Source organism: Neofelis nebulosa, chromosome 10 (assembly GCF_028018385.1).
Source record: "Neofelis nebulosa isolate mNeoNeb1 chromosome 10, mNeoNeb1.pri, whole genome shotgun sequence".
Lineage (NCBI taxonomy): Eukaryota > Metazoa > Chordata > Mammalia > Carnivora > Felidae > Neofelis > Neofelis nebulosa.
Genome location: NC_080791.1, coordinates 47,648,108 through 47,672,430, shown reverse-complemented (window position 1 = coordinate 47,672,430; position 24,323 = coordinate 47,648,108). Strand labels below are relative to the sequence as shown.

The 24,323-nt window shown below is 36.3% G+C and overlaps 1 protein-coding gene across 14 annotated transcripts in view; it reads right to left on the bottom strand.

Moving 5' to 3' along the window:
• Window positions 1-24,323, bottom strand: part of DLG2 (discs large MAGUK scaffold protein 2) — a 2,097,061-nt gene that overhangs the window by 1,458,727 nt on the left and 614,011 nt on the right. The gene's annotated exons all lie outside the window — the stretch shown is intronic.

Here is a 24,323-nt window from a genome sequence, read left to right as displayed (position 1 = left end):
ATATTTCTCTGCCACCTTCTTTGTATATCTTTATGTATATATTGTTATAAACATATTATAGATAATAAATCCACTCTTTATTTGCTTTGCTTTTGCTTTTGTTTTGCTGAAAGGTGCTAAAAGGTCAAAAATCTGTGGGCTGATAAACATTCCCTGCCCACACTATCCCCCCTTAGTGTTTTCTAAACTGGGACTCCACTTCTAACTGAAGGAGCTGGATATTTGTGAAATTTCTGTAATTCAAAAATAGAGGAGGGAGGAGATACAAAGAAAAGACCAAAAATAAAAAAAATAAAGAGTTGATTTAAACTTATAAATCTAAATGAACACTTATCCAATTTACCCTTCTCAAAACACAATGCCAATGGTATTTTGAAATGTTAATATCCTCCAAAAATTGTATAACTGTATATTGTTTTATAGCTTATGAAGTTATTAACTTGTTTGAGTCTCACAATGATCTGTAAAATAAACATGAAAGTATGTGTCCCCTTTTACATATAAAGAAATAGATACAGTGAGTTTAAGAATCCTGTCTTTGATTTGACTCTTCTAATAAGTGATAAACTGGGAAATGCATTCTAATCTCCTGCCTCCAAATCTAGGGCTCTTCCAATTAAAACTGGACAAAACACATATTATCAATTCAAAAAGATTCAAACGCAAGTATGGTAACCTCAGATGATACTCAGCTACATACTGGTGCCTAAGAGAGAAGGATAAAATTTGTGATAATCCATCTTCCCACTTAGAAAGGAGCTTGATGAGGGCCAAACATTATTTGGATGGGGATAATTACAGAGAATAGGAGGAATATCTCAACCTTCTTAAATAGGTGAGGGAGAAAATGAGAGGATGGTAAGGAAGCAGGTCACCCAAAAGAGAGTGTGGGTCTAAAATAAATAGGGAACAAAATACTACATATTTCTCATGAGTATATGGATAATAGGAGTTTGTAAGATAGCATCAGCTTTGTCTATAGGTGTTTAAAGATCACAATCAATGACTTACCTCTCGTGTCATATATTTTCCCATTAACATAGGTTTTGTAAAGGTGATGCCTTTTTGTATTAATCAGGGAATTATTGATACATTCAGTGTCCTTAAAAGTTGTACATTGGAGTTCTACATAATCTACCCTCTTAAAGATCAGTTAAGGGTTTAATTCCAATTTAAATTTCAGTGCTAGAGGGTTCAGGCCCATTTGAATACTCTTCTGTAGAGTCTGAAAAATTAAGAATCAAATGCTGATGTAACTAACTGATCTAAACCTTCAGACTGGCATATGGGGAGAGGAGTTTATCTGTACTGTCTCCTCCCTAAACTCTGTGATAGTAAAAATCTCCACAAATTTATATGCATATGAAGGGGACAAAGATATTCCTTATATTTACTAAGGGATACTGAAATAAATTTAAAAATTATCTGCTTTCTGGGGCACCTGGGTGGCTCAGTCGGTTGAGCATCCAACTTTGGCTCAGGTCATGAACTTGCGGTTGGTGAATTAGAGCCCTGTGTCCAGCTTGGTGCCGACAGCTCAGAGCCTGGAGCCTGCTTGGGATTCTATGTCTCCCTCTCTCTCTTTCTGCCCCTCCATCACTCACACTCTGTCTCTCTGTCTCTCAAAAATAAAAAATAAGGATAAAAAAATTACAAAAAAAAATTATCTGCTTTCTAATGAAACTCTAAGTGTATGACTCTTTAATTAAAGAAACACTGAAAAATAAATTTGAAAACTAGACTTTGGTCCTGGCAGTGCACACATACTTATGCAATTTTGAAAGATCTTTATCCCCAATCCATTCTTTACTTTCTCTATCTACCAATGAGTTTCATCTCCTGTCATACAGGGAAATTTTATTCTTTCAGAACTATAGGAATAGGGTTGAAAGCCTATGACGTTCTGAGGGTCTAAAAAAAAATTGGAGACCTTGTGTTGGTTTTAAAATACAAAAAAAAAAATTTAATATAACACTGTATGTTAATTATATTTCAATTTTAAAAAGTACAAAAAAACCTGAAAATTTGAAATCCTAAATATTTAACTAAATGTCCATAAATCATAATATGTCCAATAGTCAAGTGCAGTAGTCAAAGCCAAAATAAACAATTTATTCCTAAAAAATTATGAAAGTTATTATTTCAAATTTTATATAACAAAATGTTCATCTCATATGGAGTATTAATGTAATAATATATAAGGTAGAACCTGCAAAAATTAAAGTGTTTGACCCTACCCAGCACTTAGTATGGCCCTGGTAGCAGTGTTCACAAAGAACAAAGCCTACCTTCAAACCACAAAACTTTTGAGAACTCTTGTCTTTATGAGGGTTCTTTATATGAGGCTTGAAACATTTGGACATTCTTTACCCCATACAGGCCTACCATCATTGCACCCTAAAGAGAATACTCACTGTCATTTCCTTAGCCAGCATGAAATAGCTTTCACACCAGACAAGACTCTCCCTCCACTCAAAACCAATACCCTCATAGATGCCCAGAATCCACTAAGGAAACTATCCAAAACAGGACTCTTAATATCTTTCAGCCAATTCTGACATCAAGACAACTTGGGCAAAATTCAGAATGTGTGAGGTCATCTTCTTTTACTCACTATATATGGCAGTGAACCCCAATGTTTTTTTTTAAGTATCCGAGTTTCTTTACAGCTTGGCCTTGACTTACCTGTCAAGCCATGTTTCCTATATTTCACCAATTTTTGCTCTAGTTATTTGCATCTAACACCTTGAAGTTTACATGCTACTCTGTGTGTTCTTTGGTACTTGGCTCTCCCACTCCTCCCTTTCCCACTAAGCCTTCCCATACCTGGTTGGGTTGGGCATGTGCCCCTCCTCTGCGTTCTCATACAATCTGGGCATAGTTCTTTCACAGTCATCACCACATAGTTTTATAAGGGGCTCCTCTTCTAGAATATAAGCTTTTGGAGAGAATAATTATTGCCTAATGCATCTCTATTACCAACATTTAATATAGTATCAGGATGTATGTGTTCACAATATATTAGTTGAGTTAGTAAGACATAGGCCCTATCTGTTCTATTGAATTATTGTGAGAATGAATTAAACTAAGGACTTTGAAAACTATTATCATTTGTCCCTGGTATGTGTGTGTGTATATATATATATATATATATATATATATATATATATATATATTTTTTTTTTTTAAGAAAAATATCACATTTTAGATTTTATTAACAATCTGTGCAGGAAGAAATCAACTTTATGTAGCATAACTCAAAAATCTTGTAAAAGACTAGATACACACTCCCTTAAGGTTGAGAACTGTGAGGGAGGATCATGTCAACCAAACTCAAACAAGACGGGGCCCAGGAAGCAATGCTGAATAACCCTAAATAGGTCTAGCTCTGGGTAGGTATAATAGCTGCTTCATCTAGATCCAGGTTAGAAGCAGGCATTCTTGTGTGTTGAGCTCTGACTGGAATTCTACAGACTCAATGTCCCAAGTTCTGTGGGATGACTCACATTTTCTGTTTTGCCTGTAAAATAATGGCTGGTATTTTTTGTAAAGTCTTATAATCCTTCCATAAATGAAAACTTATAAAGAAGCCCAATATAGTAACATTTAAACATATACAAGCCTTTTCCACCTTAAAAAGAAAAGATGTTCCCTTGACTCCCACACCCTCACCCAGTTACTGCTCTGCCTCTCTCCTCCTCTTCACAGTCAAAACTCTGAAATGGTTTTCAATATTCACTGTTTCTACTTCCTCACCTCCCACTCATCTTTCACTCCATTCAGGCTTCTACCCCCTCATTCCACCCAAAGAGCTCTCATTAAATTCACTAGTGGCCTCCCTGTCACCAAATCCAATGGATGGTTCAGTCCTCATTTACCTCTCCTGTAAACACTATTTTATTTGTTGACAATTTCTTTTTTTTTTTGGTAATAGTTCCCACATTGCTACCCTTACCTTCCATTATGTCATGCAGCCTTGGTTTTACTCCTGTTTTTCTGACCACTGATTTCTCTAATTGCGGGTTCTTCTACCTGTAACCACCCATTAAGTGTTGGCTGTAATCTCTTCTCACTCTATATTTACTCCCCAGGGAATTTCGCAGATTTACACAGCTTTGATTACTACTTCAAATTACTCCCAGCACAGGCTCCTGTGCTGAGCTCCCAACTGCCTGTGTGACATCTTTATTCAGAGATCTTAAAGGCACATGACATACATCATGTGCAATACTAAACTGAACCTATGCTCTTTAAGAGTGAATGATACTTACAGCCATTCAGTGTACAAACCAAAAACCTAGGAGTCCTCTCTGACATGATCTTCTCTCTTGTCCCCTACATCCCCTACATCCAGTCTGTCAACAGGTCTTGCATATTCACTTATAATATCTCCAAGTCAATCTGTTTTCTCCATATTCTTGTTGCTGTCCCAACTTCAGTTCTAGCTACCATCATATCTCATGTAAGCTACCCCAATAGTATTACAATTACCCCAGTTGGATCCTACATCCAACCTGGAACTCATAAGTAAAAAATCTTTTTTCAATGTTAATCTGGGAAGATGCAAAAATCCTTAAGAAAACATTTGCAAATAAAATTAAACAATATACAAAAAAGTAATAGTACACCATGACCAAGTAGGGCTTATTCCAGGAATACAATGCTGATTCAATATCAAAAAATCAACGTAATCCACCACATTAGCATTTCCTTCTGAAAAGGCAGAAATAGAGAAAAACTTTTTTAACTTGATAAGGAATATCTACAGAAACCTATAGATGACAGCATTTTTATTGTTAAAAGACAGCTTTCCCCTTAAGATTGGGAATAAGATAAGAATGTCACTCTCATCACTCTTCTTCAGCATAATGCTGGAAGTTCTATCCACGCAACAAAGCAAGAAAAGGAAGTTAAAGGAATACAGATCAGAAAAAGAGAAATAAAGCTCTCCCTAATTCTACATGGTATGATTGTTCCAAATGAAAAATCCCAAGCATGCTATTAAAAAGCAAAACCTCCTAGAACTAATCAAATAAGTTCAGCAAGGTCATAGGATACAAGATAAATATATTAAATTCCATTGGATCTGCATATACTTGCAATGAATGTGTGGACACAAAAATTAAGAATACAATACTACTTACTGCTGAAAAAAAAAAGAAATATTTAGGTATAAGTCTAGAAAACATGTATAGGACCTGTATGCTAAAAACCATACAGATTGATGAAAGAAACCAAAGAATTTCTACATCAATGAAGACATGCACCATCTCATGGATTAGAAGACTCAATGTAGTACATCTCCCTAAATTGATGTACAGGCTTAATGCAAATACTATCAACATCTCATCAAGTTTTTTTTGGTTGGTTTGGTTTTATAGAAATAGACAAGATTATGAAACTAGAATAATGACCTGGAAAAAGAAGAATAAAAATAGGAGAAATCAGTCTACCAAATTTCAAGACTTCCTATCTAGCTAGAGTAATCAAAACTATGATATTAGTGGAGAGATAGATACATAAATAAATGCAACAGAACAGAAAGCCCAGATGTAATCCCACACAGTTTGCCCAATTGATTTTTGGCAAAGGGGTCAAAGCTGAAGGAAACAATTCAAGGGTGAAAGATAAACTAATAAACCTCAACCTAAGTCTCACACATTAACTCAAAATGGATCATGTACTTAAATATAAAACCTAAAATTATAAAACTTTTAGAAAAAAAATATGAGAAAATATTCAGAATCAATGGCTAGGCAAACAATGTTTAGACTTGACATCAAAATCATGATGCATAAAGGGAAAAATTTCATAAATTAGACTTAAAAATTTAAAACTTTTGCTCCACAAATGAATGTGTCAAGAGGATGAAAGTAAAAGCTACAGAATATGAGAATATATTTGCAAAATGCATATCCAATAAAAAATTTACATCCAAAATATATAAAAAGCTCCCCAAATTCAACAGCAAGAAAACAAAGAATCCAATTTAAACTGGATAAACTGTTTGACCAGATAATTCACCAAATATGAAATATGAGGATGGAAAGGAAGCACATAAAAGATACTCAGCATCATTAACCATTAGGAAAACACAAATTAAAACCATGATGAGATAACACTGTATACCCATTATGATGGATAAAACAATAACAGCACTAAATGATGGTGAGGATGTAGAAAAACTGAATCACTCAACATTTCTGATAAGAATCTAAATTGAAAACTGAAAAATTTCATTAAAAAACTAGATTTTTAGTTTTTAGGGAGTTTCTTTAAAAACTCAACATGCAACTACCTACCACAACCTAGTAATTGTACTCATGGGCATTTATCTCCAAAAAAACTGAAAACTTATATTCACATAGAAACCCATACATGAATACTTATAGCAGCTTTTCCATAATAGCCATAACTGGAAACAACTCATACATTCTTCAATGAGTGAATGGTTAAAACTTAGTACCTCCATGCCATGGAATACCACTCAGCAATTAAAAAACAAAACAAAATAAAAACTATTGGTATATCTAACAACATGAATAGTTCCTTGGATAATTATACTGACTGAAAGAAAGCCAGTCCCAAAAGGTTACATGTATGATTCCATCTATATAACATTCTTAAAATAACAAAATTATAGAAATGGAGATGAGATAAGTGCCTGTCAGGGATTAAGAACAGGGTGGGAACAAGAAAGAAGGGAATGAGACTATAAAAGGTCAACATGAGAGATCCTTTTAGTGATGGAAGTGTTCTATATTTAGAACAGTACCAATGTCAGCATACTAGTAGTAATATTGTAATGCAGATTTATAAGATGTTACCATTGGAGAAAACTGGGTGAAGGATATACAGGGTCTCTCTATATTATTTCTTACAATTTCATGTGAATCCAGAATTATCTCAAAATACTGTTTAATTTTAAACGTTAACCTGTAATATCCCTTCTTATGTTTAAAATACTTCGGTGGTTATAAATTATTCTTAGAATAAAAACAAAAGAAACTAATTTGGTCTGAAAGCCCTTTTTTGCCTAATCTCTCCAGTCTTATCTCATACCTTCTTTCACTACTCTTTGCACTCCAGCCATATAAATGTCTAAATTGTGAACCCATTCTCCTTTCTATCGTTGGGCCTTTGCACATGCTGTTCTCTCTGTAATATTTCCTTCTTTGTTTCAGTCCTCCCTCTCAATCATCACCTTATATAGTTAGCTACTCATTTTTGTTGAACTTACTCATGTGTACCTTTCTTAAGAAAAGTTTTTCTCACCTGTACTTCTAGAATTATTTCAATAGTCTTTTGAAGAATTATACACCTTTCTTCAGAGGGCTTAACTAGGTGTTCTATCTATATGCATTGGCTAGTATGAGTTTTTGATGGTTGTTTGTATTCTCCCTTAGACCATAAACTCCATGAGCCAACTCTTATCACAGAAATGTTCTTAGATTCTAGCCTGATATGCAGGAATTGTTTAATAAACACTTGTTAAATAAGTAAATTAGTAAAATAATAAGAAGAAATGGTTAAAGCAGATATTGGGTTTCCTTCTATCTCTCTCTGTAGCACCTCCTGAGGCACCTTATTTAAACAATGGGGCTCCATAGAACAAAGTTTGCTCAAAAACTGACACTTCAGCATCCCATCACAGAACCAGTGTGGCAAAATCTAAAGATGAAAACTTTGGCTTTTTCTGTCACAATTTGGGATAGGTTTAGCACTGAGCAATATGCAGATGAGGGTTAGCTTTCTCTTAGCCCTGATACAAATGTAAGCCTTCACTGCCCTGTCTCCAATCCTAGCCATCTCTATTATTTCCTCATATAGCTATCCTTTTAAACTTAATGAAGCAGAGGTTTTGTGTTGTTATAACTGAATTGCTACATTGAGTAGGAATCATCCTATGGTTCTAGACTCATGGCTCAATAGTAAAGGTAAAAAAATGATTCTAGGTACACCACATATAAAATTTGCAGAGCATCCAACTAGTAAGGCAGATACCTGTCTACTGGGATGGCATAGTGATGCTGTTCCTTTAGACCTGGGCCACCACCACCACTATCACGTACAAGTTAAATAAGGAGAACACGGGTGTAAGTGTGAAAGAAGATCATCAAGTAGTATAAAATTTGTAGTGAGCAAGCTATTGCCCACTTCTACTCTGGAGGAAAGAAGGGAGACCTCTCATCTCCCCAAAGCCAAAAATGAGGTCTACAAGAGAATCATTCAGAGAGATTGGATGTTCATGAGGAAGGAACTGGCTCTCTGTTGCATCACTATAAGTTTGCTGAGCCACAGAACACAGGACCTCTCTCATGCTATTGATGGACACAATATTAGTGAGAAACATTTTAAGGAGCTTAATAGGTGTCCTCTGAAGTCTTAGGGTGTGTGAAAGCATAGAGATCAATTCTTCTCATCTGGAGACTTCAGAAGACTGGATGTCCTACTGGAATTCCATCCTAGTGAGTGCTGAAAGACCTGTAATGAGGTGTGTATGAGAAGAGAATGAGTACAAATCTCACCTTATCCCAATTTGAATTGTGGTTTCACCATTTCACCATTGACCTTAGGCTACTTAAGAACGTTAAACTTGATTTTCTTATTCCACAAATAAAGTTATTTTTTATTTAAAAAAATTTAATGTTTATTCATTTTTGAGAGACAGAAAGAGAGCATGAGCGTGAGAGAAGCAGAGTGAGAGGGAGACACAGAATCTAAAGCAGGTTCCAGGCTCTGAGCTGTCAGCACAGAGCCTGATGCAGGGCTCGAATCCAAGAGCCATGAGATCATGACCAGAGCCGAAGTCGGACGCTTCACCTACTGAGCCACCCAGGTGCCCCTCTATAAATAAAGTTATTAATGTCAGGATCATGCATAGGGCAAAGATGAAATGAGATAATGTTATAAAACTAGGCCCCTGACATGTAGCTGGAAGATACTATTATTGGCATTAGGCAGGATAGGTCTGTGGTTTTTAGAGTCAGACAAACTTATGGTAAAATCTCAGCACCACCATTAACTAACCTGTTTGATCCCAGAAAAGTCACTTCAGCTCTCTAACCCTTACTGTTGCAGTGCTGATTGGTGAAATCAATTAACAGAGCTCAGCATAGCTCTTACCAAGATTTTAATCTTGTCAAGCATTAAAGTCAATGTCCACATATTTCTCTCTCTCTCCCCTGGATCATAAATGACTTAAATGCATGCACTTGGTCTCAGTTATCTTCTTATTGCCACTACAACACCATCACCACCACCACCATGAAATACACAGACTTGCGTATAAATAGATACTCAATAAATACTATATGGATTTGAATTTTTGTTAGGTCCTTGGGACCTTTGAGAGATTGTCTTAGTACCATTCTGGTTAGCAATAAGAGAGTCCAGGAGTGCCTGGGTGGCTCAGTTGGTTAAGCATCCACCTTCGGCTCAGGTCATGATCTGAGTTTGAGCCCTGCATAGGGCTCTGTGCTGATAACTTGGAGCCTGGAGCTGCTTTGGATTCTGGGTCTCCCTCTCTCTCTGCCCCTCCCCCGCTCATGCTCTGTCTTTCAAAATTAAATAAACACTAAAAAAAGAAAAAAAGAAAGAAAGCAAGAAATAAGAACTCCAACTTAAAGTAACTTAAGCAAAAAATAAATAAATAAATACATGAACAAAATAAGGAACACATTTTATTGAAGTTTATGGATTATTGTATGGAAGACAAAGATAGGAAGGTCTTTCAAGGGATGGAGCCAGATCCTAGAAAATCTTTAAGAGCACAAACTGTTCTCTCTCTTGATCTGTCCTCTCTGCTTTTCCACAGAGGTGTTTGCTTCATTCTTTCTCTATGCTGAAGGGCTTGTTCTTTTTCTCTATGCATATGACAAGATGATGATAAATTTGATTTTACTCTAAGGTTTAATCTCCTTTCAGTTGACCAACCCAGCCTAACTGGTCATCTCTTGGTGTCTACTGTTGCTATCAGGAAGCCTGCTTCCTGCTCTTTTGTGGATAATTTCTGTTTTCTTTCTACTTTTAAGATTTTTTAAATTTTTTTTATATTTTGTAGTTTCATTATGATGTGCTTCAGTGTGGGTTTGGTTTTATTTATTTTTTACTTGGAACTTGGTGTACTTTTAAAAAATTTTAATATTTATTTTTGATAGAGAACACATGAGTGGGGAAGGGATATATAGAGAGGGAGACATAGAATCTGAAGCAGGCTCTGCGCTGTCAGCACAAAGCTTGACATGGGGCTTGAACCCATGAACCATGAGATCACGATCTGGTCTGAAGTTGGACATTCAACTGACTGAGCCACCCAGGTGCCCTGATATACTTTTTAACCTAAAACTTAAATCATGTCTTTCTTCTGGAAAATTCCCATGCACTATCGCCTCCAAAATTGTCATTACTCCTCCCCTCTCTCAATTCTCTTCTTTCTACTGTATTTATACTAATGCCACAGCTTCTCCATCTATCATCCATGTGTCTTAAATTCTCCCTTACGTTTTTTATCTCTTAATCTCTTTACTATATTCTGAGTGACTTACATGTGTTTTTTAAATTTACTAATTATTAAGATTTCCGGGTATTTAACTAACCAATAAAGGCTGTATTTGTTTTTTTTTGTTTTCAATAACTGTATTTTTTTATCGCTAGCCCAAGTTGGCCTATTCTTCTTTTTATAATTTCCTACAGAGACCATAAATATCAGTATTGCATTCAATTTCACAAAACTATTACATTTAATCTGGAGCATATCTGTTTATTCTTCATAAATTAAGGGGTCCTGATTATACAGTAAATGTAAAATAACTAACATGAAGCCATACCTCTACCTTTGCTACAGTGACATGGACTTGGCTAGGCCTTTCAGTCTGTGCACATTTCCAAATGTTACATAACCAGTGAAATCTGATTAAGAGGAAAGCTCTGAAGTGGTAATTTACCAGAGGGCCTTGAAGCTGATAAATGATAGGCAAGCCGTGTTATTTATAAAATAGTTACAGCCTAATTCACAAAATTTACCAGCATTTCATTTTTCTAAAAAGAAATGGGAAATTAAGAAATTATTTGAATTGATACTTGGTCAAGTGGTAGGGCTGAGAAGGGATACTAGAATGGTAGTATAGAGACCCTGGTGGGGCAGATGGATTGATTATAGAAGTCATCAAGAATCATTACATAATAATCACCAATAAAATCTCTGTTGCTTGTAAACAGAGTAGCAAAAAAATTTCTGAGTTGTAATCCTAGGTATATTATAAATAAATGAAAAGTGCAAGTAATCATACATTAAGATTCACAAATACATCAAAAACTACATGAGGACTCTGCTTACAGCAACATTTCACAAAACAAGGCACACAGCATTTTATTTATTTATTTATTTATTTTTATTTTATTTTTTAATATATGAAATTTACTGTCAAATTGGTTTCCATACAACAACCAGTGCTCATCCCAAAAGGTGCCCTCCTCAATACCCATCACCCACCCTGTCCTCCCTCCCACCCCCCATCAACCCTCAGTTTGTTCTCAGTTTTTAACAGTCTCTTATGCTTTGGCTCTCTCCCACTCTAACCTCTTTTTTTTTTTTTTCCTTCCCCTCCCCCATGGGTTTCTGTTATGTTTCTCAGGATCCACATAAGAGTGAAACCATATGGTATCTGTCTTTCTCTGTATGGCTTATTTCACTTAGCATCACACTCTCCAGTTCCATCCACGTTGCTACAAAAGGCCATATTTCATTTTTTCTCATTGCCACGTAGTATTCCATTGTGTATATAAACCACAATTTCTTTATCCATTCATCAATTGATGGACATTTAGGCTCTTTCCATAATTTGGCTATTGTTGAGAGTGCTGCTATAAACATTGGGGTACAAGTGCCCCTATGCATCAGTACTCCTGTATCCCTTGGATAAATTCCTAGCAGTGCTATTGCTGGGTCATAGGGTAGGTCTATTTTTAATTTTCTGAGGAACCTCCACACTGCTTTCCAGAGCGGCTGCACCAATTTGCATTCCCACCAACAGTGCAAGAGGGTGCCCATTTCTCCACATCCTCTTCAGCATCTATAGTCTCCTGGTTTCTTCATTTTGGCCACTCTGACTGGCGTGAGGTGGTATCTGAGTGTGGTTTTGATTTGTATTTCCCTGATAAGGAGCGACGTTGAACATCTTTTCATGTGCCTGTTGGCCATCCGGATGTCTTCTTTAAAGAAGTGTCTATTCATGTTTTCTGCCCATTTCTTCACTGGGTTATTTGTTTTTCGGGTGTGGAGTTTGATGAGCTCTTTATAGATTTTGGATACTAGCCCTTTGTCCGATGTGTCATTTGCAAATATCTTTTCCCATTCCGTTGGTTGTCTTTTAGTTTTGTTGGTTGTTTCCTTTGCTGAGGCACACAGCATTTTAATTCCCATAGCTTGATTTCAAAAATACTCTTGTGGTCATTTCAAAAAATTCCCTTGGGGCAACTGAGTGGCTCAGTCAGTTGGACGTCCAGGTTTGGCTCAGGTCATGATCTCATGGTTCATGGGTTCAAGTCCTGCGTCGGCTCCGTGCTGACAGCTCAGAGCCTGGAGCCTGCTTCAGATTCTGTGTCTACCTGTCTATCTCAAAATTAAATAAACACTTAAAAAAATTCCCTCATTCTACCTTTGTTTTTCTGAATACCTTATACACCCAAAAGGCCACTCCCAATTGTCATATCTTTAGGAATTTAGCAGGATTTATTGACTGTTGCTTCACCTTGGCTAGCTCTCACCTCATGTACTCATCCTTTAGAAGACTATTCTTATTCCCAGCCAGCATGATGTACACATTGGTACGGAAACGCTTAATTTCCACATTCCATTTTTCTGGAAGGTTTTCTATACTACAAACATAATCAATGAAGAAACATATCAATAGAACATCATGTCTGGCTGGAAAAGGGGCTTCAGTTGGTCATGACCTTCCTGCTCAGCTGTGTCCCCTCAAAGCAACCCCACCTGCTTTCCATTAACTTTAATGTCAGCCATGTGGTTCTCTGGGTACTTGTCCCTGTTAAGATTATCAGCCAGCCAGTCCCTCCCTAAGTTCCACCATGATGATCACCAGCATCTTTAAGATGGCATTCATTATTTACAGAGTGCTGTGAGGCAGGGACTGTGGCAGAGAGGTTCTATAGAGTATATTAAGCATCTCAGAAAACAGGTACTTTTAAGCAACACCTCCTGAATCAAGATACTGCTCTTTCAATCATGGATTCAGAAGCATCTGTGGATTGGTGGGTGGGAAGCACAAGCAAGCTTTTAAAATTTTAAAGACATTTATGTTTTAAAGTTTCTTTAGATCATTATTTCTATTTATCTCATATGATTGTTCATACTTGCTGCTTATTCTGATTACCTCCTACAATACTAGGTTGATGTGTATATTGTAATATTTGTCTCTGAATTTATCTTTACAAAGAAATATGTTCTCAGATTCTACATTACTCAATGGTGGTATAATGGTTGTTGAAGTTCCAAAATAATAGTACCAAGAGAATCTGAGAAAACACATCAGGCATGTCCTTTTATACCATCGAAGACTGGAATTACCAGACTACTTTTATGATGCCTCTCTGGATTATATGGAATCTTCTATGTTTTATATGTAAAATCCAAGTCTAGCTGTCCCATATGTGTGGGTTTTTGGCCTCAATTATCATTCTTATAAAAACATTAAGCCCCAGTTCTTAAAGTATTTATCAGATGTAATCCCAGTTTTCCTTTCTACTCACAGTTGGGTTCTCTCTGTTTTAGCCATTCGAAGATTTCACTTTTATTTCCTTAAACTCATTGTTATTATTATTACATTTAATTTTTTTCTAGGATTTGCATGCGTTCAGAGTGAGATTGCATAGTTCTTCTATCAGCTCAGTTTCCATCTGGACAAGATGTTTGGATTGATTATCCCTTGGTCACAATTCCAAATAACAGGGAAGTAGAGACTGATTGGCTTAGGTTCTATCCAGTTATCCTTGGATAAATTAATCATAATGATGCCACAGCATGTAGTAGAAACATGTCTGCCACCTTTGTGAGTGAGACTGCAACTCTTATGATAAGGCTGTTGGACAGATACCACTGTAATACCTCTTATCATAGAGACCTCAAGGAAGATTTTTATTTTTATTCTTTGTTTGGATTTATTTATCTAAAAACATCAAGATGGCAAATTTGCTACTTATTATATTTTCTGAATCTGGCTTACAACATGTTTAAAAAGACATACATCTGGTCTTATATAGACTTTCAATATACTTTATAAAATGAGAGAATAAACATCTCTTGGCACAAAAGTTGGATTTTCTAATAGAGAATGGATATCCAAAGAATGAGCAACAGTTTCCTATTCCTACCAGATTTTTAACAAAAATATGGAAATGACAACAAAATATTTCCCTTAATAAGTTCATTCTGGGTTTGGTTTTGGTTTTGGTTTTTTCTTTGTTTGTTTTAGTTATTAAAAGTCTCAAAACAGCCTGAGTGATTGGTGAGTGGAAGAGTTGGAGTCTTCAGATTATGAAAGGTTCTTACCAAAACATTGGCTATGGCAGGAATATAGTTTCAATTTAGCACTCCAGAGTTCATATGACTGGATATTCCCATGTTTATAAAAAGGAAACCATTCCTGGAGCTGAAAAATGAGTATTTGCCTAAGCACTTAAGTAACAGCAATAAACCTTTCACACATCTAGAGATAACAAGATGTCTTGGGAAGCATGGCAGATCTGCATGCTATTCCTAAGGGGACTCCTGAATCTATGCACATTGGCAGGCTTTTTGTAAAACATCTATCATTTAAATAAATTTCAGATCTACCTCTTGAGACCTTATTCCTGAGAACTCAGTATTATGTTCCCTATTTCTATCACAGGCTGTGCTTTCACTTACCATTATCCAGTGGGTTCTGTCCATTCACTTTCCTTTCTATGTGCTTGGAGGGATGTACTATTGGAAATTTAAATAAGTCAGCACTATACATCAGGTAAAGAGTATATATTCATAATAATCCTACCAATAACTCCCATTTTCAGAGTGCTTTTATTGTTTTTTCAAAATATGTTTGTTCCTTTGCTCATTTGATCTTCATGGTAATACTATAAGGGCTAAATTTTTTCACTAAGTCCAGAAAGCTTAGAAATCTTTCCACTATCAGTAATTTTCAATCCTGGTTGAATTGTTAGAATTATCTGGAGAGCTTTTTAAAAATACTGATAGTCTTTCTCTGACCTGACACCAATTAACTCAGAAGTTCTAAGGGTAGCCCAGGCAACAGTACTTTTTCTCCCCCCTCCAACCTGCAAATACCTGCAGTCTTCTTTGAGATGCTGTAATTTTCTACTTCTAATACATAAATCATGGAAATTATGCTCTAGTTTGTCCACATAATCTAAAGAAAGTTTGCTAATCTTTGGGGAAGAAATTTGGATTGTGTAGAAGAAAGGTATTGCAAAGATGGTGACAATATCCTACTCAGAAGAAATAATAAAGATTTGATGACAGATGAAAGATAAATTGGAAATAATAATTCATGCTTTAAATAGACACCAATAAATAACAGGCTATGCAGTGTTTCTCAAATTAGGATCCTTAGACTCTTGGAGGTTTGTGAAGGTCCACAATTTCCCCATGATAACTGACTTTTAATTTGGTGTTCTCCTTTTTAATTATAATCTAAAAGTACTGATAGAAATATATTCTAGTTCACTTGGATAGACACCTAAATGAGTGTGGCATTAAGATTTTAAAGACTACATTGTTGTTTGTGTTTACAATCACACAGATGCAAACTGTTCCCCTTTAACTGACTAGATATAATAAGAAAAGAACAGGGGAAGACTTACTTTGTAATGATGCACTCAAGCCAAACACAGGCCAAATGACCTCAAGGACCAGCATGTGGACCAACATTTCACAGTTGTTTGAACAAGAAACAAACAATACAGAAAAGTTCCAGAAAAATTGAGCACACAATAATATGCCATGTCTAACTTAAAAGAACCATGCAGAAGCAATTATTACCATATGGATATTGCAAGATGATGATTTAATTTCAATAAACAGCATTTGTCACACTAAATTAATGACTTTCACTTGGATTGCATTTGCTTGTAGTTTTCACTATACTTAAGTTATAAATATGTTTTGGTTTAATAGTTGTATAGGAGCTATTAGAATATAGAACTTAAACAGTTTAATCTTATGCATATTTAAGTAATAAAAAATAATTTCGTTCAAATTTGGGAGTTCTAGAATTATTTTTCCTTTGTGAAGGGTATATTACTCCAGTTTGAGAAACAGTGCCGTCTTCTTTTGTTCAACAATTGATTTTTGCTGTTGGCAGCCTCTGATCTTATAGAGTAGATGGATAATTAGTATATTTGGAATGTATAAATATTCTTTCAACTTTTTTTTTTTTTAATTTATTTTTGGGACAGAGAGAGACAGAGCATGAATGGGGGAGGGGCAGAGAGAGAGGGAGACACAGAATCGGAAACAGGCTCCAGGCTCCGAGCCATCAGACCAGAGCCTGACGCGGGGCTTGAACTCACGGACCGCGAGATCGTGACCTGGCTGAAGTCGGACGCTTAACCGACTGCGCCACCCAGGCGCCCCTGTATAAATATTCTTAATTTGCTATCACATGCCAAGTGTGGAAGCTCTGCAAATAATCTTGAAACTCCAGCATTCCAATAAAAAAAAGTGATCCACCTCTATGGAATTTTAAATCCCTTCTTATCTTTTGAGATCTTAACCTGATTGATCTTCAACAATTAAAAGAGGATTTTTCATACATAAATAATTTCAAGGAATCATATGATAATCTTATTCTTAGGAAAATTTCACATATTAAAGTCATGATTGCAACTACAGCACTTTTGAGCCAGACATCCCCAAGTCCAAATTCTTAATATGCTATTTATACCTGCCCTTGGACAACCTATGTAATTTCTTAAAGAGCCTTATCTAAATATGAAGATACTATTGGTATAAACTTTAGGCAGTTGTTATGAGGATTACCAGGATGGCTTATTTAATGTCCAGAAAAGAGAATGAACTATGTTATCTTTAATTTCATTTCTGTTTATGATTTGATAGACAGTTTTCTAGGCTATAATGAAGATGTCTGCTGCTCTGTGGCTTTCTAATTGTAGTTTTACATAACTCAATCTCACAGAGTTCTTACCTGCAGACCAAATGAATTATTTACTCTCTTGTGTGGCTAAACTGATCTTAGTCTCCTGATTTCTCAAAGAAAAAGGGCATATGATTGAATTATGACCACCCTACCTTATCTGAAATCCCTAGGGTCTGCTGTGTTTGGGAATCTAGAAATGTGTGAATTCTAGGGGTACCTAGAATGGCTGGCTCAGTTGGTAGAGCATGCAACTCAGTTGGTAGAGTTTGAGCCCCAGGCTGGTCATAGAGATTACTTAAAAAAAAAATAAGGACATATTTGAATTTTAGAAATGTTACAAGGTGTATATACCAGGTGTTATATATTAGCCTCCAGCAGGATCTGGGGCAGAATCAGTATTTCTGAAATGAAATATATGAATAGTCATATTAAGTAGAATACATTTTTTTAAAAAGTTATAAATAGCCTCGTATTAGTTTATGTTGGGTTTTGCAACCAAATAAGTTTTGACACCAAAGTTACACAAAACTTTTGGTTTTTTTTTTTTTTTTAATTTTTTTTTTCAACGTTTTTTATTTATTTTTTTGGGACAGAGAGAGACAGAGCATGAACGGGGGAGGGGCAGAGAGAGAAGGAGACACAGAATCGGAAACAGGCTCCAGGCTCCGAGCCATCGGCCCAGAGCCTGACGCGGGGCTCGAACTCACGGACTGCGAGATCGTGACCTGGCTGAAGTCGGACGCTTAACCGACTGCGCCACCCAGGCGCCCCAAAACTTTTGGTTTTTAAGAGGTTTTAGATTTTGGAGCTACAGATATGTGTTTGTGGACTTCTGAATCCATCCTTGACTCTCAATGTCTAGCTTTGTGAAATCTAGTAACTTTACCTCCGAACCTCAGTTTCTACATGCTTAAAATCAAAGTCTGAATAAGATGTCCTCTAGAGTTCCTTCTAAGAGTTATAGCCATTCATTTTAAATGAAAGAAATGAAATAAACACTGTTAGTTTTCGCTACAATATAACCTAAATAATTCACTCAATGACTAGATATTCTTTGAAATTTACTATGTCAGCCATTTTCTGTGTGTTATGAATTCTGTGGTGAACAATTTTATTCTTGCTGAATTTATCTTCTGGGTGGAATGGAGACTGACAAATAACAACAGATAAGTAAACAAGAACATTTCTAATACTGATTAATGCTATAATGAAATAAAAGAGAATGGCATTATAGAGAGTGATTGATGGGACAGTTAGTTTCCATTTCAGTGGTTAGGCAAAACTTCTCCATGGAAGTGACATTTGAGCTGGAATTTTAAAGATAAGAGATAGTCAGTGAAAATCTATGAAAGTCTATATGCGGAGCATTCCAGGAAGAAAAGATGTCAGATACAAAAGACCAGAGGCAGGAAATAGGCCTTTGGAACTGAAATGTAGGAGTTCTAAGAGAATAGTGGCAGAAGATGAAGTGAAAGCGACAGGGATGAACAAGATTATCAAGGTTTTGCAGGACCTGGAAAGGAAGGAGTGCATGAAACCAACCTTTGTCTTATAATGCTCATATAAAATCTCTTAGTTTCTAGAGATCTATTATAAGTATCTTGAAGGAGAAAAACCTCTATTCTGTCTCAAAGAAGTGTTCAAATGAAAACAGAATGCAATGATAACAAAAAACAAACAAAAAAACAATAAAAAACAACAACAGCACCTCACGCCAGTCAGAGTGGCCAAAATGAACAAATCAGGAGACTATAGATGCTGGAGAGGATGTGGAGAAACGGGAACCCTCTTGCACTGTTGGTGGGAATGAAAACTGGTGCAGCCGCTCTGGAAAGCAGTGTGGAGGTTCCTCAAAAAATTAAAAATAGATCTACCCTATGACCCAGGAACAGCACTGCTAGGAATTTACCCAAGGGATACAGGAGTGCTGATGCATAGGGGCACTTGTACCCCAATGTTTATAGCAGCACTCTCAACAATAGCCAAATTATGGAAAGAGCCTAAATGTCCATCAACTGATGAATGGATAAAGAAATTGTGGTTTATATACACAATGGAGTACTACGTGGCAATGAGAAAGCATGAAATATGGCCCTTTGTAGCAACGTGGATGGAACTGGAGAGTGTGATGCTAAGTGAAATAAGCCATACAGAGAAAGACAGATACCATATGTTTTCCCTCTTATGTGGATCCTGAGAAACGTAACAGAAACCCATGGGGGAGGGGAAGGAAATAAAAAAAGAGGTTAGAGTGGAAGAGAGCCAAAGCATAAGAGACTTGTAAAAACTGAGAACAAACTGAGGGTTGATGGGGGTGGGAGGGAGGGGAGGGTGGGTGATGGGTATTGAGGAGGGCACCTTTTGGGATGAGCACTGGGTGTTGTATGGAAACCAATTTGACAATAAAGTTCATATATTAAAAACAACAACAACAACAACAACAACAGCACAATAACCTCCAGTGAAAAATCAAATCAAGAGCAACAAGACATAAAATAAATTCCATTAGTTATTTATTGATTTGGAATGCCAAAGTAAGTTACTTCTGATGAAAAGACCTGATAAAGGTCTCTAGGACCTTTATACAAAAACAAACCATAAATATATTTTTTTTAATTTTTTAAATGTTTATTTATTTTTGAGAGAGAGAAAGAGCACGCAAGCAGGCCAGGGGCAGAGAAAGAGATGGACACACAGAATCCAAACCAGGCTCCAGGCTCTGAGCTGTCAGCACAGTGCCCGGTGTGGGGCTTGAACTCATGAACCATGACATCATGACCTGAGCTGAAGTCAGGCGTTTAGCCAACTGAGCCACCCAGCACCCTCAAACCATAAATAATTTCTTTTTTCAGCAATAGTACTAGAATAATTTTCTGGTAGTACATCTTCATATATTATAGACCACTAGGTACAGGATTCAGACAAATAAGAGGAAAAGTGAGAAGCTACATAAACTGGGAAGATTCAGATTTTATTTTATTTGTTTTTTAATTTTTTTAACATTTATTTGTTTTTGAGAGAAGAGACAGAGCGGGAGCAGGATAGGGGCAGAGAGAAAGGGAGACAAAGAATCTGAAGCAGGCTCCAGGCTCTGAGCTGTCAGCACAGAGCCTGACATCAGGCTCGAACTCACAATCAGTGAGATCATGACCTGAGCTGAAGTCGTATGCTTAACTGACTGAGCCACCCAGAGGCTGCAAGATTTGGATTTTAAACATCAGAAGACATCACTCAAACAAATTTAATGTAGAAAACCTTTCTTCTGCTCTTAAGAACACAGAGCTATTAATTCCTTTTAAAAACATTTTAGTGTCTATTACTAGTATTTACTGGGTGAATATCAATTCAAATAACACAAATACTGGCAAACTCATTTTAAAAGTAAAACACATTTTTAAAAGTATTTATTTATTTATTTTGAGAGACAGAGAAAGAGTGTGTGCATGCATATACAGGGGGGAGGGAGAGAGGGGGAGAGAGAGAGAGAGAGAAAGAGAGAGAGAGAGAGAATCCTAAGCAGGCTCCCCATTGCCAGTGCTGAGCCCAAACTCACGAACCCTCTGCCAAGCTAGAACTCAACAGTGGCATCATGACTTAAGTCGGATGCTTGACCTACTGGGCCATCCAGGTGCCCCAAAAGTAAAACACATTTTTAAACTGTCAGAACTCAATATATGGTGGCTATCACTACTAAGTTTCCTAAGTGCAGCAGAGTTCACACAGCTTAGGAGAGAAACTGACACGTCAGAACCTATTGCTTACAAGACCCATACCCAACCTAGCGTTGTTCTCAGCAACGTAAGCCATAAGATATACAAGCTAGAGTACCCAAAGTCAAAAATATTTAACCTTTGAGGCAAAAGGGCTAAAACATAAAACAAAGACCGATGCAATTAGAAATATATCTGAAAGCTTAGAAATGTGATTGTCAGTAAAGTAAATATTTCAACTCCACTTTCTATACTATAATAGAAATATTAATCTTATAATAAAAATTATGATAATTAATAATCTTATCAGGTTATTAATAAGATTAGTATATGTCTTTGCTTAATATAAGAAAATAATGCGTTTCTTTTTTACAATCATGGCAAAAACACTCTTTGCAATGTGCACCCAATAGGATAAAGACACCCTCATGATATATTTAAGTTCTCTTAATAAAAGGATGTGTCAGCATCCTTACCACCTAATGACCATAAATAGCACAGCTTGCTTAGTCTCCTGAAAAATATTCTCAGAGTTCAAACTCAATTCCATTAAGCACAAGTCCCAACAGGATTTATATATCATTAGGAGATATACATGTCCTTGGATTGTCCTTTCTGTGAAACATTCTAATGGGCTGGTAAGGCAGCTCCACATTGTACCTTTTAAACCTTTTCTTCCATCATTATCTCTCTCTCTCTCTCCCTCTCTCTCTCCCTCTCTCTCTCTCTCTCTCTCTCACCTGCACTGTCTAAAGGGACAGTAATTTCTGTTATAAATACATTGTGCTCTCAGAAGATCCAACACTAACTCAAGTGGATTATTCCAAAATTCATCCTAGAACTTGACTCAGAGACCTATTTTGCAAGGTAGTTCACTTATGGGCTTCCTTAAAATCTAAACTTTTACAAGATAGTTTAAAGTCACATTGAAAAAACAAAACAAAGATGCTAATTTTTCCCAAGGCAAAAAAATAATCTATTCACCTTTTAATCATGTATTGAAACTAAGACACATTTTCTCAACCAATTTGCCTCACAAACAAGTTTTAGAATGAGAAAATTCAATTTTATAATTAGAAAAAGGTTCCACTGATTCTCAACATAGGCACTACTGGCATTTTAGTCAAGAAAATGTTTCACTTTGTGAGTTAATCCCACACATTTAAAAGATATTTATTTTCCCCTGGGTTTTATCTACTATTTACCACGAATGTCTCCAGTCATAACAAAACAACCCTCCATCCCATATATACACATTTCAAACAAACCACATAGGGCTTTAAGGACCCAAGTTGAGCACCACTACACCTATCAAATTCTGCAATGAAAAAATAGAGTCTTGGAAACATTCAATGCTTTGCTAAATGATACAGAGTTAGTAAATGTCAAGATTGTGATTCTCCATTTAGTGTTCTATTTTTTCTCCATAAAGAGCTATTTCATAAAATCATCAATACATAGAGTTGAATGATATCTCAACAAGATATCCATGTCATTGGCTCTACACAGAGATATAACTTGAATAAAAACATAATCTCACTACATTGATACAAATATTTGATTTCCCCAGCATGCTATTTAGCATTCTCTCAAGAATGAGTTGAAAGGAGAGAACAAGCATAGATCAATGGAATAGAATAGAGAATCCAGAAATGGACCCACAAATATATGGCCAACTAATCTTTGACAAAGCAGGAAAGAGTATCCAATGGAAAAAAGACAGTCTCTTTAGCAAATGGCACTGGGAGAACTGGACAGCAACATAAAGAAGAATAAAACTGGACCACTTTCTTACACCATCCACAAAAATAAATTCAAAATGTATTAAAGACCTAAATGTGATACAGGAAACCATCAAAATCCTAGAGAAAAAAACAGGCAGCAACCTCTTTGACCTAAGCCACAACATCTTACTTGTCATGTCTTTGGAAGCAAGGGAAATAAAGGCAAAAATGAACTATTGAGACTTCATTGAGATAAAAAAAAAAAAAAAAAACTTCCGCAGAGCAAAGGAAATGATCAAAAAAACTAAAAGACAACTGACAGAATGAGAGAAGATATTTGCAAATGACATATCAGATAAAGGGTCAGTATCCAAAATCTATAAAGAACTCACAAACTTCAACACCCAAAAATCAAATAATCCAGTGAAGAGATGGGCAGAAGACATGAACAGACACTTTTCCAAAGAAGACATCCAGATGGCAAACAGACACATGAAAAGATGTTCAATATCATTCATCATCAGGTAAATACAAATCAAAACCACAATGAGATACCACCTGACACCTGTCAGAATGGCTAACATTAACAACTCAGGGAACAATAGATGTTGGTGGGGATGCAGAGAAAGAGGATCTCTTTTGCATTGTTGGTGGGAATGCAAGCTGGTGCAGCCACTCTGGAAAACAGTATGGAGGTTCCTCAAAAAATTAAAAACAGAACTACCCTAGACCCAGCACTACTAGGCATTTATCCAATACAGGGATACAGATATGCTGTTTTAAACGGGCACATGCACCCCAACGTTTATAGCAGCACTATCAACAATAGCCAAAGTATAGAAAGATCACAAATGTCCATCAATGGATGAATGGATAAAGAAGATGTGGCATACACACACACACACACACACACACACACACACACACACACACACACAATGGAGTATTACTTGGCAATCAAAAAGGATAAAATCTTGCCGTTTGCAACTATGTGGATAGAACTAGACGGTATTATGCTAAGTGAAATTAGTCAGATAAAGGCAAATATCAGATGACTTCTCTGATATGAGGACTTTAAGATACAGAACAGATGAACACAAGGGAAGGGAAGCAAAAATAATATAAAAGCCGGGAGGGGGACAAAACATAAGAAACTCTTAAATATGCAGAACAAACAGAGGGTTCCTGGAGGGGTTGTGGGAAGGGGGATGGGCTAAATGGGTAAGAGACATTAAGGAATCTACTCCTGAAATCATTGTTGCACTATATGCTAACTAACTTTGATGTAAATTAAAAAATAATAATAATAAGTTAGGGGTTCCTGCGTGGCTCAATCGATTTAGCAAGTGACTCTTGATTGCAGCTCAGGTCATGATCTCAGGGTCATGGGATTGATCCCTGCATCAGGCTCTATGCTGAGCATGAAGCCTGCTTAAGATTCTCTTTCTCTCCTCCTGCACCTCCCTGGCTCGTGTGCACACATGTGCCCTCTCTCTAAAATAAAAATAAATTTAAAAATTAAGATAAATATGTTTTAAATAGACCTAAATAAATAAATAAGAAGATCTGATAAATAAATGAAGATCTGATGTACAGCATAGTGACTATAGTTAACAATACTGTAGTATATACTTGCAAGTTGCTGAGAGTAAACCTTAAACGTTCTCAGCCCAAAAATGAAATGGCAATAATATGAGGTAATTAACCAATGTTAC